Source organism: Zalophus californianus, chromosome 4 (genome assembly GCF_009762305.2).
Source record: "Zalophus californianus isolate mZalCal1 chromosome 4, mZalCal1.pri.v2, whole genome shotgun sequence".
Lineage (NCBI taxonomy): Eukaryota > Metazoa > Chordata > Mammalia > Carnivora > Otariidae > Zalophus > Zalophus californianus.
This window is the reverse complement of record NC_045598.1, coordinates 162071746-162086785: the sequence shown is the minus strand read 5'-3', so window position 1 is coordinate 162086785 and position 15040 is coordinate 162071746. Positions and strand designations below refer to the sequence as shown.

Here is a 15040-nt window from a genome sequence, read left to right as displayed (position 1 = left end):
CTGTGCAAATCTGGCTGCCTCAAAGGAAGTTCATCCAGACCCAAAGGCTACTCAATAGTCAAACGGGAATGTCGGGAATGCTACACTGGAGAGCCCAAATCCCTCCTAAAGACAAATTCAGATTCATTAGAAATAAACCAAACTGGCGTCTTCTTCCTGCCTTGGCTTCGGCGTTTTTGTTCTCAGAGCTGCCGATAGCAAGATGTCTTCAGGAAATGCCAAAATTGGGCATCCTGCCCCCAACTTCAAAGCCACGGCTGTTATGCCAGATGACCTCAGCCTATCTGACTACAAAGGAAAACACACTGTGTTCTTTTACCCTCTTGACTTCACCTTTGTGTGCCCCACGGAGATCATTGCTTTCAGTGACAGGGCAGAAGAATTTAAGAAACTCAACTGTCAAGTGATTGGTGCTTCTGTGGATTCTCATTTCTGTCACCTGGCGTGGAGCAACACACCCAAGAACCAAGGAGGACTGGGACCCATGAACATTCCCTTGGTATCAGACCCCAAGCGCACCATTGCTCAGGACTATGGAGTCTTAAAGGCTTGATGAAGGCATCTCGTTCAGGGGCCTCTTTATCATGGATGATAAAGGTATCCTCAGGCAGATCACAGTAAAAGACCTTCCTGTCGGCCGCTCTGTGGATGAGACGCTGAGACTGGTTCAGGCCTTCCAGTTTACTGACAAGCATGGGGAAGTGTGCCCAGCTGGCTGGAAGCCTGGCAGTGATACCATCAGAAGAGCAAAGAATATTTCTCTGAGCAGAAGTGAGCGCTGGGTCATTTTAGGGCTGGGCTGCAGTGGGTAGCCATGAAAATAAAATCTCTTTTGTACTACTGTCATGCTTAGAACATAAGACTTTAGACTCTGTGCAGTTGTGGTATGGGGACACAACAGGCCTTTCCTGCAGGGGAGGGGGAGGCCAGCCTTCCTTCCTCTGGAGAGAAGGGCCTGAGCTGTTGTGGGGCAGGCCAGCTGTTATGTACAGTAGCAGGGCATCCCTTTTTGTCTTTTGTTGTTTCTATTAAACTTGAACTGAGGAAAAAAAAAAAAGAAAAAAGAAATAAACTGAACTTCTCAAATAAAAGATGGTGGCAGGCTGCATTTGGCCTGGTGGTTCTGAGTTTATGGTTCTCTGTTATATGGTCAGGTAGAGAGATATTTATAGCAGAAACCAGGAATGGCTAAGCTTTACATCCTCCTTTACGTGATATGGAAACAGAGTAATCCTAAGCAACTGAGAAATAGCTGGCTTCCAGTTAACACACAGTGAACTAATTGATTAATTTATTTCAGAATGAAGTTCTTATTCTGCCACTCGATACCTTACAAATCTGGTCCAAAACCATCTTTTAATTTTCTTCTCCAGCTTTTTCTCCTCTGTGCTACTCTGGACGAATGAAACTACTCATTATTCCCACGTGCGTTTTGCATGTTCCCACTTATGTGTCCTTGCTTCACCTGGACTGCTTTTTCTGCATTTTATCAAACTCAAATACTACTCACCATTTAGGACAAAATCAGGTGTACCCTCTGCTCATCTAAACAAACGTTTTATACATAATAGTCCTCTTTCATGATATATGTTCTTTCCCTGTTGCAGACAACAGAATCCACTCCAACTGGCTGAAAGAGAGATTTATTAAGGGAAGCAGAAAATCTCGGAGTCACTGGGACAGTAGGAGGAGCAGTAATTAGGCTAATGGTCACGTCTCAGGATACCACAGTACTTGCTTGGTACAGGGACTATTGCTACAACCCACCCCATATCCTTACTGCCTCTCCTGCCACTTAAGCCATGAGAACAAATATTTAGAACCTCACCTATGGCTTCCATTGCTTGTTTCTGAGACAAAGTTTTACACAAGCATATCTTAAAATGAGTTATTTTAATGCTCTAGTTGTCCCAGATTTGACCGAGAGTAGCCTCTTTAAGCTGGCATCCATGTCCTTTGACATGTCTCCATTATTCTTTGAGCACTTTCTTATTCTTTTGGCAGAACAAAGTGTTCTGGATTAAAGAAAACGAAGAAACATGACAACTGAATGCAAAATGAATTCTGGCCTAGTTCCTGGACCAGAAAATAATGTTTTTCTGTAAGTTATTACTAGAACAATTGGCCAGGTTTGGTTAGGCCTGTAGATTAGATAATAGTATTGTATCAAAGTGAATTTCTTGATTTTAACTGAGAGCATATTCTTGTTTTAGGGAAATCCACACTACTGTGTTTAGGGGTAAATGGGTATCGTATCTGCGACCTCTCAAATGATATTTTGGAAAAACTAACAATAGACAATTATATATATATATGTATATATGCATGTTTTTGTATATATGTAACGTATTTGTAACACATCTCTCCCGTGAGGGAGATCGATAAAATAAATGTGGCCAAATGTTACCATTTGGGAAATCTTGGATATATGGAATTTTTTATACTGCGTTTGCTATTTGTCTATAATTCTGAATTGTGTTAAAATACAAAATTTAAGAAAATAAGCAAGCAAACAAACAAAAAGATCATGCCTTTCTAGGGAGAATAAATCGTCTGGAAAGAAAAATGGAGAAAAGAATCCAAGAAAGGAAGCTATTACACTTGTCTGAGGACAAATGGCCATGACATGGACCAGGCAGTGGGAGCAGTAGATATATTGGGTTGTGAACAGACTCAAGATACAAAGTAGAGGTAGAACTGACTGGACTTGGCTATGGGGTCTATAAGGGCTGAGAAAAGCGATGCTTAAAGGAGGACTCCGGGGTTTGCGGCTTCAGTAATTCGATGAATAGTAGTGTCACTCACAGGGAGGAGAACCTGAAGAGGGAAATTTTGCAGAGAAGGGGAAATCGAGAACTTTTACTTGGACATAAAAATTTGAGATGGGCATTAGTCATCCAAGTGGAGATATGTGACATACATGAGCAACTCGGGGGAGAATTTTGTGCTGGAATGAAACTTATGGGGGTGGCCAAAATAAAGATGGTATTTAAAACCATCGAACTGGATAAAATTACCTCGGAAGTGAATGTGGAGGGAGAAGACAGCTTTGAAGCCCTGCCATATTTCAGAGTAGATACATAGGACCTGCCCTGTCATTTATGGGGTTCAGTGCAAAATAGAAATGCAGAGCCCTTTGTTCAAAAATTATTAAAAATTTCAATATGGTGACAACAGAGCATTAAACCAAGTTTGAGGCCCATCTAAGCGGGGGCAGGCAGCCCTATGTGACTCCCCAGCCCTGTACACAAAGAAGGAAGTTCCAGTAAAGAATATTGAAAGGGAACATTCAGAGAAATTAAATTAAATTAAATTAGCCCCCACCCTCGCTTGCTCGCTCTCAGATAAATAAATAAATAAATAAATAATCTTAAAGAAAAAAAAGAATATTGGGTAGAGAGACCAATAGAATAAAGCAAAGGTAAAGAAGCAGGAAGAATGAGTATAATCAATCTGTTTGAGGAAGTTTTGCTCTGAAGAAAAGCAGAGAGATTAAGTGATCGACGGAGGGGAAGTTGGGTTTTTATTTTTAAAGTGAAAAATGGAAGAGTTTGTAGGCTGATGGTCAGAATCCAGTAAAAAGGGAGGCAGTGGTAATGCAAGAGAAAGAGACCTCTCAATTTAACTGGCTGACTTCTCTAGCAGTTTCTCTGACTGCTTGGATACAGGGACAGATGTGTTTTGGGGGGAAATTCTCCATACCACTATCGCATTTCTACACAGATTGTGAGTGGCAGCACTGACTATAATTCATCCTGGACTATCTTTCCAGGGATGCTTGTGTAGTAAAAGGGCTCAGAAAATAGAAATAATAGACTTTCTCCCTCCAGAGTAAAAGGCTGGCGTGCTTACTCTCCAGCATAATAAAGATAATGTCTTGAATATAATGGGCATGTTTCCTGCTCATTACACCCAATTCAGGTTCCCTGAGATTAGGGCTCCTCTCCTGTAACGCAGCCCACTGAATGTGCAGGTGTCATTCAACCTTCTTGGTGTCGCCCTGTGTGAACTGGGGCTCAGGGAACCAGAGGAAAAATGCTGAGAATCTGGCTACCACTATTGCTGAGGAATAAAACTCTTCTTTACCTCTGATCCAGGAGGCTGTGTCTTCTGCCAGTATCCATAAAATCGTGGCAGCTTAACTGGTTAACTTGCAAGTAGTGAACAGAGTTAGACCCTTTACGGTTCTTGCCAATGAGCTCCAAAGGAAGCAAGAAGCCAGAGTTGAAGGTGTTTTTAAGAGAGGGATTAAAATCTGGGATCATAGACTCTAACCCGAAAAAATAGGCAAGTGAGGACAGAGAAACAGTGGTGAATAGTAAATCTGTTTGCGAGGGAGCATGTGTGTGTGTGTGCCGGGGGGTGCGGAGGGGGCTATGTGTGGCAGAGCTTCATTTGTTGGAAGAATTGTTTGGTTGTGTCATCTTTGGGTAGAGATGATATATTATAAATGCAAGTCATGCTTGAAATCAGTCTTTCCGAGGTGGCACAGTTGCTGGAGGCAAGAAGGTCCGGGTAAGTGGCTCAGGGTGGGTGAAAAAAGAGTTTGGGGAACATTTCTGAGAATGTCTCAGAGCAAGGAAGGTGTTCAGGCTTTGACCGTAAACTTCCCATGCCAGGTCCCTGGATGATTTCTCCTTGCCCCAGCTCTTAAAGCCAGTGGTGGGAGTGGTCAGGGGGAAGGTCCCGTTGTTCTCTTTGAAGCGCTCCCTCATTGCTTCTTGGCCCTCATCCGCTCTGCTCTGTGCCCAGCACATCACCTGGGCTCCTTGGCCTTCAGCCTTCTTGTGGAGCCAGCCAGTGAGGAGCACTCACTGAAGTCTGGAAGACAGGAGAGGGCAAAGAATTTCGTGTAGTAGATTCCCTCCTCCATTTCCTCCTTTGTGTTGCTGGAGCTCCGTTCGTGCCTCCATCTCCCCAAAATTCTAGTTTCTGTCAATCGGCCCCTATTCCATGACCTCAGCTCTTAAAAGAGCTCGAACACTTTTTCCTCATCTGCCCCTTCCCAGGCCTGTGAGCCATAAATGCTTCCAAATATTGCTAGTTCCTATGTGCCTCAAAATCACGTGTTCTTCCCTTACCCCTGCCACACCTCAGTAAACAGCTCCTTCATTAGAAAGCCTCCTTCAAGATCCAGGTTCTCAGCTGTGCTGTCTGTTACCTGCTGGGACCCCAAATGATGCAGTGGAATCGGGCAGGGAGTTAGTGTCATGGGGTGGGGTAGACAGAGAACATTCTTAACAGAAATAGAAGACACAGCTGTGTAGGGTGCTTTATCTGTCAGGTTTTGGTGTCAAGGTTATGGCTAATTTAATAAAAATGCATTAGAAAGCTTTCATGCTTTTCTAGGAACTTGAGTAACATACGAATTTTACCGTGAAAAGTATTTGCTTTTTGGAACTTTGAAAGAAGTAATTGATTCAAATATCTGGACTGAGTACTTTTTGGAAGTAATTTTAGAAATGTTTCACAATTTGTGTTATTGTTATTTTCTTCTGTTTTTCAATTTCATTGTGGGTCAAATTTGACATTTATGTTTTTCTTTCAAAAATGTCCATTTAAATAGAGATATTCAAGTATGTAAGCATGTGCTGTATATAGTTCTCATTCAACACATTCATCAAACACTTAGAGGATTTTATGTTCCAGGTACTATTCTAATTTAAAATATCTGTATCTAGACTTTTCCTCTTCTCATTGCGTTTCTTTCAGTTGTACTTGATTACACATCCTATTTTTTTCAATATTTCTAGGACTTAGTTCTTGGACTTATTAATCTGGGGGAATTTTGCTTCATCTGCTTTTATATTCATTTATTCATATTTTATTTTTAGGATTTCCATATTCTTGCTTTATAAATTTGTATTCTATTTCTTAATTTTCGAATGACCACAATTTTCACTCACTTTTCTAAAATTTTTAACTTGTTTCTATTTCCAAAATTAAAAATAGCTGTCATATAAAATTAAAGACAAAGAAGGTTAACATTATGTACTTCCAACAATGAAACTTAACATTTTAGTGTATATCCTTTCAATATTTTTTTCTCTCTGTATGTGTCAATATCTTTTTGTTTTTGTTTTGTTTTAATTTTTTATAAAATTCAGAAAAGGCCATTTTCTGAAGGCCTTTTTTTTTTTTTTTAATTTTTAAAGTAATCTCTACACCTAACATGGGGCTCAAACTCAAAATCCGTAAATCAAGAGTCTACCACCTAAGCCAGCCAGGCACCCTTATCTTTTAAAACTATTTAGTTATGGGATGCCTGGGTAGCTCAGATGGTTAAGCACCTGCCTTTGGCTCAGGGCATGATCCCAGGGTCCTGGGATCGAGCCCCACATCAGGCTCCTGGCTTAGCCGGGAGCCTGCTTCTCCCTCCTCCTCTGCCTCTCTCCCTGCTCATGCTTTTTCTCTCTCTCTCTTTGTATCTCTGTGTCTCAAATGAATAAATCAAATCTTTTTAAAAAAACTAGTTATAATTTTTTATCTGAGTATAGTTGAAACACAATGTTACATTAGTTTCAGGTGTACAAGTTTGTGATTTAATAAGTTTATACATTATGCTATGTTCATCATAAGTGTACCTAACCATCTGTCCCATTATATCTCTATTATAATATCATTCACTGTATTCCTTGTGCTGTGACTTTTATTCCTATGACTTATTCATTCCATAACTGAAGGCCTGTATCTCCCATTCCCTTTCACCCATTTTGCCCCACACTCCCCTTCCCCTGACCCTACCAACAATCATCAGTTTGTTCTCTGTATGTATAGGTCTCATTCTGCTTTTTATTTATTCATTTGTTTTGTTTTGTTTTTTAGATTCCACTTATGAGTGGAGTCATATTATATTTGTCTTTCTCAGTATGACTTATTTCACTTAACATAATGGTCTCCAGATCTGTCCATGTTGTTTGAAATGGCAGGACCTCATCCTTTTTTATGGTTGCATAATATTCCCATATATGTATATACCACATCTTCCTTATCCATCCATTGAAATCTTCCTTATATATTGATGGACACTTTGGCTACTTCCATATCTCAGCTATTATAAATAATGCTGCAATAAACATAGGAGTGCATATATCTTTAAAAAATTAATGTTTTAATTTTCTTTGGGTAAATACTCAGTAGTGGAATTACTGGACCTATTTTTTATTTTTTGAGGAACCTCCATATTTTTTTTTCTATAGCGGCTGTACCAATTTACATTCCCACCAACAGTGCACGAGAGTTCCTTTTTCTTTACATCCTCACCAACACTTGTTATTTCTTGTCATTTTGACTTTAGCCATTCTTGACATGTGTAAGGTGATATCTCATTGTGGTTTTGATTTACATTTCCCAGATGATTAGTGATGTTGAGCATCTTTTCATGTGTCTATTGGCCCTCTGTATGTCTTCTTTGGAAAAATGTCTCTTCAGGTCCTCTGTGCATTGCTTTAATTCAATTGTTTCTTTTTGGTGTTGAGTTGTATAAATTCTTTATATATTTGGATATTAACCCCTTATTGGATATGTCATTTGCAAATACCTTCTCCCATTCAGTAGGGTGTCTTTTTGTTCTGTTGATGGTTTCCTTCACTGTGCAAAAGCTTTTTATTTTGATGTAGTCCCAATAATTTAATTTTGCTTTTTTCTTGCCTGAGGAGACATACCTAGAAAAATACCAACAGCATTTTTTACAGGACTAGAACAAACAATCCTAAAACTTTTAAGGAACCACAGAAGACCTCAAATAGCCAAAGCAATCTTGAGAAAGAAGTACAAAGACAGATTTTAAGATATACTACAAAGCTCTATAGTATACTGCAAAACAATATGGTAACTGCCGCAAAAGTAGGCACATAGAACGATGGGGCAGAATAGAGACTCCAGACGTAAGTCTACAATTACTTGGTCAGTTAAACTATCACAAAGGAAGCAAGAATGCAATGGGGGAAAAGACAGTCTCTTTAGTAACTGGCACTGGAAAAATTGGACGGCCACATGTAAAAGAGTGAAACTAGACCACTTTCTAACACCATACACAAAAAATAAACTCAAAATGGATTGAAGACCAAAAGTGAGACCTTTTTTGAAACCATAAAAATCCTAGAAGAGAACACAGGCAGTAACTTCTCTGACATTGGCCTTAGCAACATTTTTCTAGACAGAGTTTTAAACTTAGCACTTTTTGATTATTAGTAAAGTTGAACATGGTTTCAAGTTTAACATCTGTTTACATTTCTCCTTCTTTGAATTATGTTCATATGTTATGCCCACTTTCTCATTTAATGTTGGAGCTCTATATAGAGCAGAAGATTCACTATTTGTTCCATATATATTGCAAATATTTTCTCTCAGTGATTCTGCTGTTTTCTTTTATGTTGCCTTTGATATTGAAGTTTTATAGAATTTTTACAGAACACTTTTTTTGTGTAGACATATCAAAGTTCTTTTAGAACTTACTTATTTTTATGCTTAACCAAAGTTTTTCTCCAGAGATCAGACATAAAATTTCCTTTTGTTTTTTCTCATTTACCATGATTTTATGTTTTACATATATGTGTATATCTATAAACATATACATAAATATATCTATATATCTCCTGCTGGTTCTGTTTCTCTGGAGAACCGTGACTACTACACATACTAAAAGTCATGAAGGGGGCACCTGGGTGGCTCAGTCGTTAAGCGTCTGCCTTCAGCTCAGGTAATGGTCCCAGGGTCCTGGGATCGAGCCCCACATCGGGCTCCCTGCTTGGCGGGGAGTCTGCTTCTCCCTCTCCCACTCCCCCTGCTTGTGTTCCCTCTCTCGCTGTCTCTCTCTGTCAGATAAATAAATAAAATTAAAAAAAAATTAAGAAAAAGTCATGAAGATGGTCTCCTCTGCTTTCTTGAGAAAAGTTTACACTAAGATCTACAATCTATCTTGAATTGATAGATAATTTTGTCTTTTTAAATTACATATTAAATTGGTAAATATTCATAAGATAGTACTGATAGCATCTTTGCTATGATTTATAATCTTAATAAGGTATTTAAAATGCTTTACCATTACAACCTGATTTTGTCTATTTGCTTGAAAGAGGATTTTTTAAAAAATTCTATTATGGGACTATCATTGGACTATAACATTACTGAATTGTTTTTGAGATATTCAATTTTACAAAGTGACATTTTAGTCTCTATTGAAATTATATCAATGCTCTCATGATTCTCACTTACCTATTTCTGTAATAAATTACATCAATAAATTTCTCAGATTTAAATTAGCATTAATTTCTTGATTTATCATTTTCATTATATTGTTCTGCTAGATCTAATTTTAAGATTCTGGCTTAACCTTTATTCATATGTAAGGTTGCCTAGTGAAATTTTTTAAATTAAGGATATATTATATTATTCACAAAAAGAGGAAAAGAAAGTCTAAGTTCACATAGTTTCTTCTTCTTCAACAATCTGTGAATTTAAGGGCATAGGTTCCATCTTAAACATTGTTGCTTTGACCACATTCCATACTATTTTTTTATGAAGTGTCCATTAGTGACATAGTCTAAGTGATTTATGATAGATTGAGCCAAGAATAATTTGGAATAGTGTTTTAAATTTTTTATGCAACATTTTATAATACATTAAATTTTATTGCTTTGTGATTATAGGATGTGCTTTGTACATATTTTACTTCTGAAATTAAGGTTACCTTTATGGCCTAGTGTATGGTTAATTATTGTAACTATCATCCTTTTGTTAGGAAAGAAAATACAGTCTTGGGTGCCTGGGTGGCTCAGTTGGTTAAGCGACTGCCTTCGGCTCAGGTCATGATCCTGGAGTCCCAGGATCGAGTCCCGCATTGGGCTCCCTGCTCGGCAAGGAGCCTGCTTCTCCCTCTGACCCTCTCCCCTCTCATGTACTCTCTCTCATTCTCGCTCTCTCAAATAAATAAATCTTAAAAAAAAAAAAAGAAAATACAGTCTTTATGTGGTCAAAGTTAGATATTAGTTAAGTTAATATTATTCACAGTATTTATTATATTCATCTATCAATAGTTAGTTGTCTACTTAATTGGTTAAAGCCTAAGAAATAATATGAAATTTAACACTTGTGTGTCATAAAAATTTCTCCTTATCTTTTAAATAGGTGTTGATATGTATATATATTCACACACATATTCATGCAGTTTTAATGTTTAGTATCTAAGTAAGGTGCATTTATTGACTTAATGTGTCTACTAAATCTCTTGAGCTATTAATTTCTATCATTTTCTTACACATTTTTTTAAAGATTTTATTTATTTGACAGAGAAAGACACAGCGAGAGAGGGAACACAAGCAGGGGGAGAGGGAGAGGGAGAAGCAGGCTTCCCGCTGAGCAGGGAGCCCAATGCGGGGCTTGATCCCAGGACCCTGGGATCATGATCTGAGCCGAAGGCAGACGCTTAACGACTGAGCCACCCAGGCACCCCTTTCTTACACATTTTTATTAAGCAAAATAGGTCATCAGTTCTGTAGAGTTTCCTACATTTTAGGTTTTGTGGATTGCACTTGTGGTGTCACACTGTACTTAAATATATTCCTCTGTCCTTTATATTTTCGCAAATTGGTAATTAGACCTAGAGACCACGGTTGGACTGAGTTGTTTGAGTGACAAGACCCCCTTACTGTGGTGCTGTACACTTCCATCATCCTTACTGTGGTGCTGTACACCTCCATCATCCTTACTGTGGTGCTGTACACCTGCATCATCCTTACTGTGGTGCTGTACACCTTCCATCATCCTTACTGTGGTGCTGTACACCTCAATCATCCTTACTGTGGTGCTGTACACGTCCATCATCCTTACTGTGGTGCTGTACACCTCAATCATGTTACTGTGGTGCTGTATACTTCCATCATCCTTACTGTGGTGCTGTACACCTCCATCATCCTTACTGTAGTTTTGTACACTTCCATCATCCTTACTGTGGTGCTGTACACCTTCCATCATCTTACTGTGGTGCTGTACACCTGCATCATCCTTACTGTGGTGCTATACACCTCCATCATCCTTACTGTGGTGCTGTACACCTTCCATCATCCTTACTGTGGTGCTGAACACTTCCGTCATCCTTACTGTGGTGCTTACACTTCCATCATCCTTACTGTGGTGCTGTACACTTCCATCATCCTTACTGTGGTGCTGTACACTTCCATCATCCTTACTGTGGTGCTGTACACCTCCATCATTTTAGCATCTTCTTGTTTCTCCTTCTTTTTGCTATCAGCCATCGGTGCTCATTCCAATCCGGTCATCATTAGTACTTGTAAAATTGCGGTATTCAAATTTGGGGCCAAGACTTTTGTAGAGGTGGTTTATTTCGGAATTAATCCCTTGGAGCAGGTGTGAATGGAATGTGGAAATGAAGAAAGGAGGAAAGACAACAGACAAGCAAGGTCCCCTATCAAAGTCACTGTTGAGGACAACTGGAAAATGCAGACCACTTCTCAGAGTTGTGTCAGAAAAACAGAAGGCAGTAGTACTTAGCATTAATCTATTAGTTCTCATTCCCCCATTGGTGGTGTCCTAAGGAATGTGAACTCCCTCAAGTTTCTGAGTTGTGCATGAACAAGAGGCAGAAAGCAATGACACATTGCAAGCTTGAGGCAAGCTGCTGTCAACATAATGTGAGACATAACCCCACATGGGATTGTCCTTTCAGTACATCAGAGGTGTGTCCGTGGGAGTGTGAGGTGGGGCATCAAGGTAGTTGTACACTTGGTATCTTAACATCCTTCAAAAGTGACAAGTGTGAGACTGTGTGTGTGCATGCGTGTGTGTGTGTGTGTGTGTGTGTGTGTGAGAGAGAGAGATAATGGGAACCCATAGATTTAAACATGTTTGATGTTTTTAATGGATTGCATTTATTTTTTTATTGATGCTCAATTATCTCTTATATGGCTAGCAGGAATCTCTTCAAGTTGGCTCCCGTGTCTTTTTGACATATGACCCTTGTAGGGGTTGACAGCATCACTGATACGTAGTATGACAAGAAATTGCAGGCTTCTCATATGTACTTTTTGTATGAGACTTGGTGTCAGTCATTTTTTGAAGGAACCCTGGTTTCTTTTAACTAGAAATCGTCATTTCAAGATTGCAATTTGATGCTAGGATGCCATTGCTATTATACCAGTTACGTCTTCTAGGCCTTTTTGGTAAACTGATCTAGGAAATACGTTCATATCATTAAAAGAAAATAATCTTTTGAAGCATACAATATCATATTGTTAACTAGAGGCACTATGTTTTAAAACAGTTCTGTAGAATTTATTCATCTAGCATAAGGGAAACTTTGTACCAATAGGTAGATCGCATTAAGTGGTCTTACCACAAAACAAATAAACAAAGAAAAACAAAAACCAAAATCACACAAAGAAACTTTGGGAGGTATTGGATACGTCTAGTCCCTTGATTGTGTGATGGTATCACAGGTGTTTGTATATGTTTATACTCATCAAATTGTACACATTGCAGTTCTTTGTATATCAATTCTAGCTAAATAAAGCTATTCACAAATTTTTAAAATAAATCAAGAAATTTTTAAAAATCATTTTCAGCTTATAGTGACACTTTCTATTCAAATTCAGGACCAGAAGGTTTTTCTTTAATCTCATCAGTTTTGGTAACAATGTCATCTATCTTCTTTGTCCAATGCCAAAAATTTGTGACAATATAATTATTCACTTGATTTACCCCAAAATACACAAGCAAAAATCTCAGAATAACAATAACAACATAACCCCCAAGAATATGACCACTGAAGAAAAGCTTGAATACTTTTCTCAATTGTTTTTGTCCTTTGTTTATATCCTACTAGGGATACACAATCCAGTGTGTAAACTACAAAGTCATTTGTAATTGTTCATCTCTGTGCAGTTATGCCACCAAATGGTTAAGACAATTAGGTTCATTTGTTTAATTTCCATTTTATTTTTAGGTATTTAAAAAGATATTTAATTTTTTAAAATGATGTTAAACGGTGTTAATTGCTAAAATCAACAAAACAGGTTAGTTTATCTCCTTGTTGAAATTAGTTGCTTTCTCCTACAATAGATAAACATTAAAAGATTATTATTCTTCCATTTTTAAAAATAAAATCAAGTGTGTGTGTATAACATATATGTGTATATAACATACATTTATATGTGTGTACATGCAAGTGCATGTCTGGAGTGTCTCCCCACCACCTTGCTTAGATAATGGTACTCTATATACACTTTTATTTACTTTGCTTTTTTCACAGAACACCACATTTTGCATTTTTAAACTTTCATTGTGATCTCTAGTGTATAACTGAGAGTGGATTTTACAAAAATAATTTATATTTTTCAAATTCAGGTCTTTCTTCAGCTTAGGAGAGTTTTCTTCTATTATTTTTTTCTTATGTGTTCCTATTAAATTTGTTCTAATATTTTTACCAGTATACATAGGAGGAATTTCCATTGTCTTTTATGTCTCTCAACTCACTTTTAACTCATGATTGAACAAAGCTTTCCTAGAAAGCTTGAATCGCAAAAGGATAGGTTTGCTTTTCCTTAGAGTATTTATGCCCTTTACTAAATCCTGCTATTGCTATTGAGAGAAACTAGCTGAATGATTCCTACATATTGAGTGAATGCAAAAATACATCGAAACAGGTAGGAAAGGCTGAGACACACAGGACTATGACAAAGAAGCCATTTGTCTTTTCTTAGTTCTGGTGACCGTGTAAGTCATCATAAACATCATCCACAAGGCAAAGATAAAGAGAAGATGGAAAGACAGCTCAGGGAGACTGACATAGTTGTGCAGGGCTGGGACTTGACACCATCTAGATAGGACAAGCCTATTGAATTAAACCAGATGACTCATCTGAATCTTGCCTCCTTCCCAGGACTTTACTACCATAGTGAGTTCATGCAGTACAACTGTTTTTTGAAACCTAAGGAATGCTTAACATATATCTGAAGCATCACATATTTATTGTCTATTAAGTATTAGGTCAGAATAGAGCAGATTAAAAACATTTCATTTTTTGGTGGGGGGGGAAGAAGCAAAGGTTGTATAACTTGGTCAAGGTCATAGTGAAATTCTGTGCCTTGCAGAATCCAAAATAACATTTTTTTTGTCCAGCACTACCTTGTGCCCTAACCACAAAGTAACACTAGATTCTTTATAAACTACAACTACTGGCAGTCCCATGTGTAATCTCGGCAATATTTTGGCAGAAATACAATTCTTTCTTGAGGAGATATCACTCAGAGTTTTATTTGTCCTTTTTCTGAGTGGAACACTGGATCACGTTGTAGATAGCTGCATTATAGCTTATTGATTTTTAGTTTCCCTTGTGGTCTAGATGTCTTCTGTTCTTTTCCCCTTTAATAAAGTTTAAATGAAACTTAACACTTCCAAGCATAAATCTGTACAAAGCAAACTTCTAAATGCAAATTTGCTGAAAGGGCTCCTTCTCAAATAATGTGATTACTATGTATTGGAGTAGATATGCAGATAAAACAATGAGATAAAGATAAATGTCCTAGAGTTTATTCCACAGGACAGCTATATATATGTAATTATCATATGAGGATGGCCCCTTGGAATTCCATGAACTCTTGATTAGGGTGTGTAATGCAATCTTGAGACCCATAGAACTTAAGAAAATCCATAATTCCCTAAAATTGAATGAAAGAGTTTCTGTATATGTGTTTTTCTGTAGATAAGGTCCATAGAGTTCTTGAAACTTTCAAAGGGGCCTGTGGCCTCCTCTCTAACCTCCAATGGAGAATTAATGCTATTGAGGAAAACTAAATACGTTATCAATTTTTAAAAAATTTGTTATGGAGGGGCGCCTGGGTGGCTCAGTTGGTTAAGCGACTGCCTTCGGCTCAGGTCATGATCCTGGAGTCCCGGGATCGAGTCCCGCATCGGGCTCCCTGCTCAGCAGGGAGTCTGCTTCTCCCTCTGACCCTCTTCCCTCTCGCACTATCTCTCATTCTCTCTCTCTCAAATAAATAAATAAAAAATCTTTAAAAAAATT

General features: G+C 38.1%; 1 pseudogene; it reads left to right on the top strand.

The window, feature by feature from the left end:
• Window positions 1-202: 202 nt before the first annotated feature.
• Window positions 203-812, top strand: LOC113939027 (annotated as a pseudogene).
• Window positions 813-15040: the final 14228 nt, after the last annotated feature.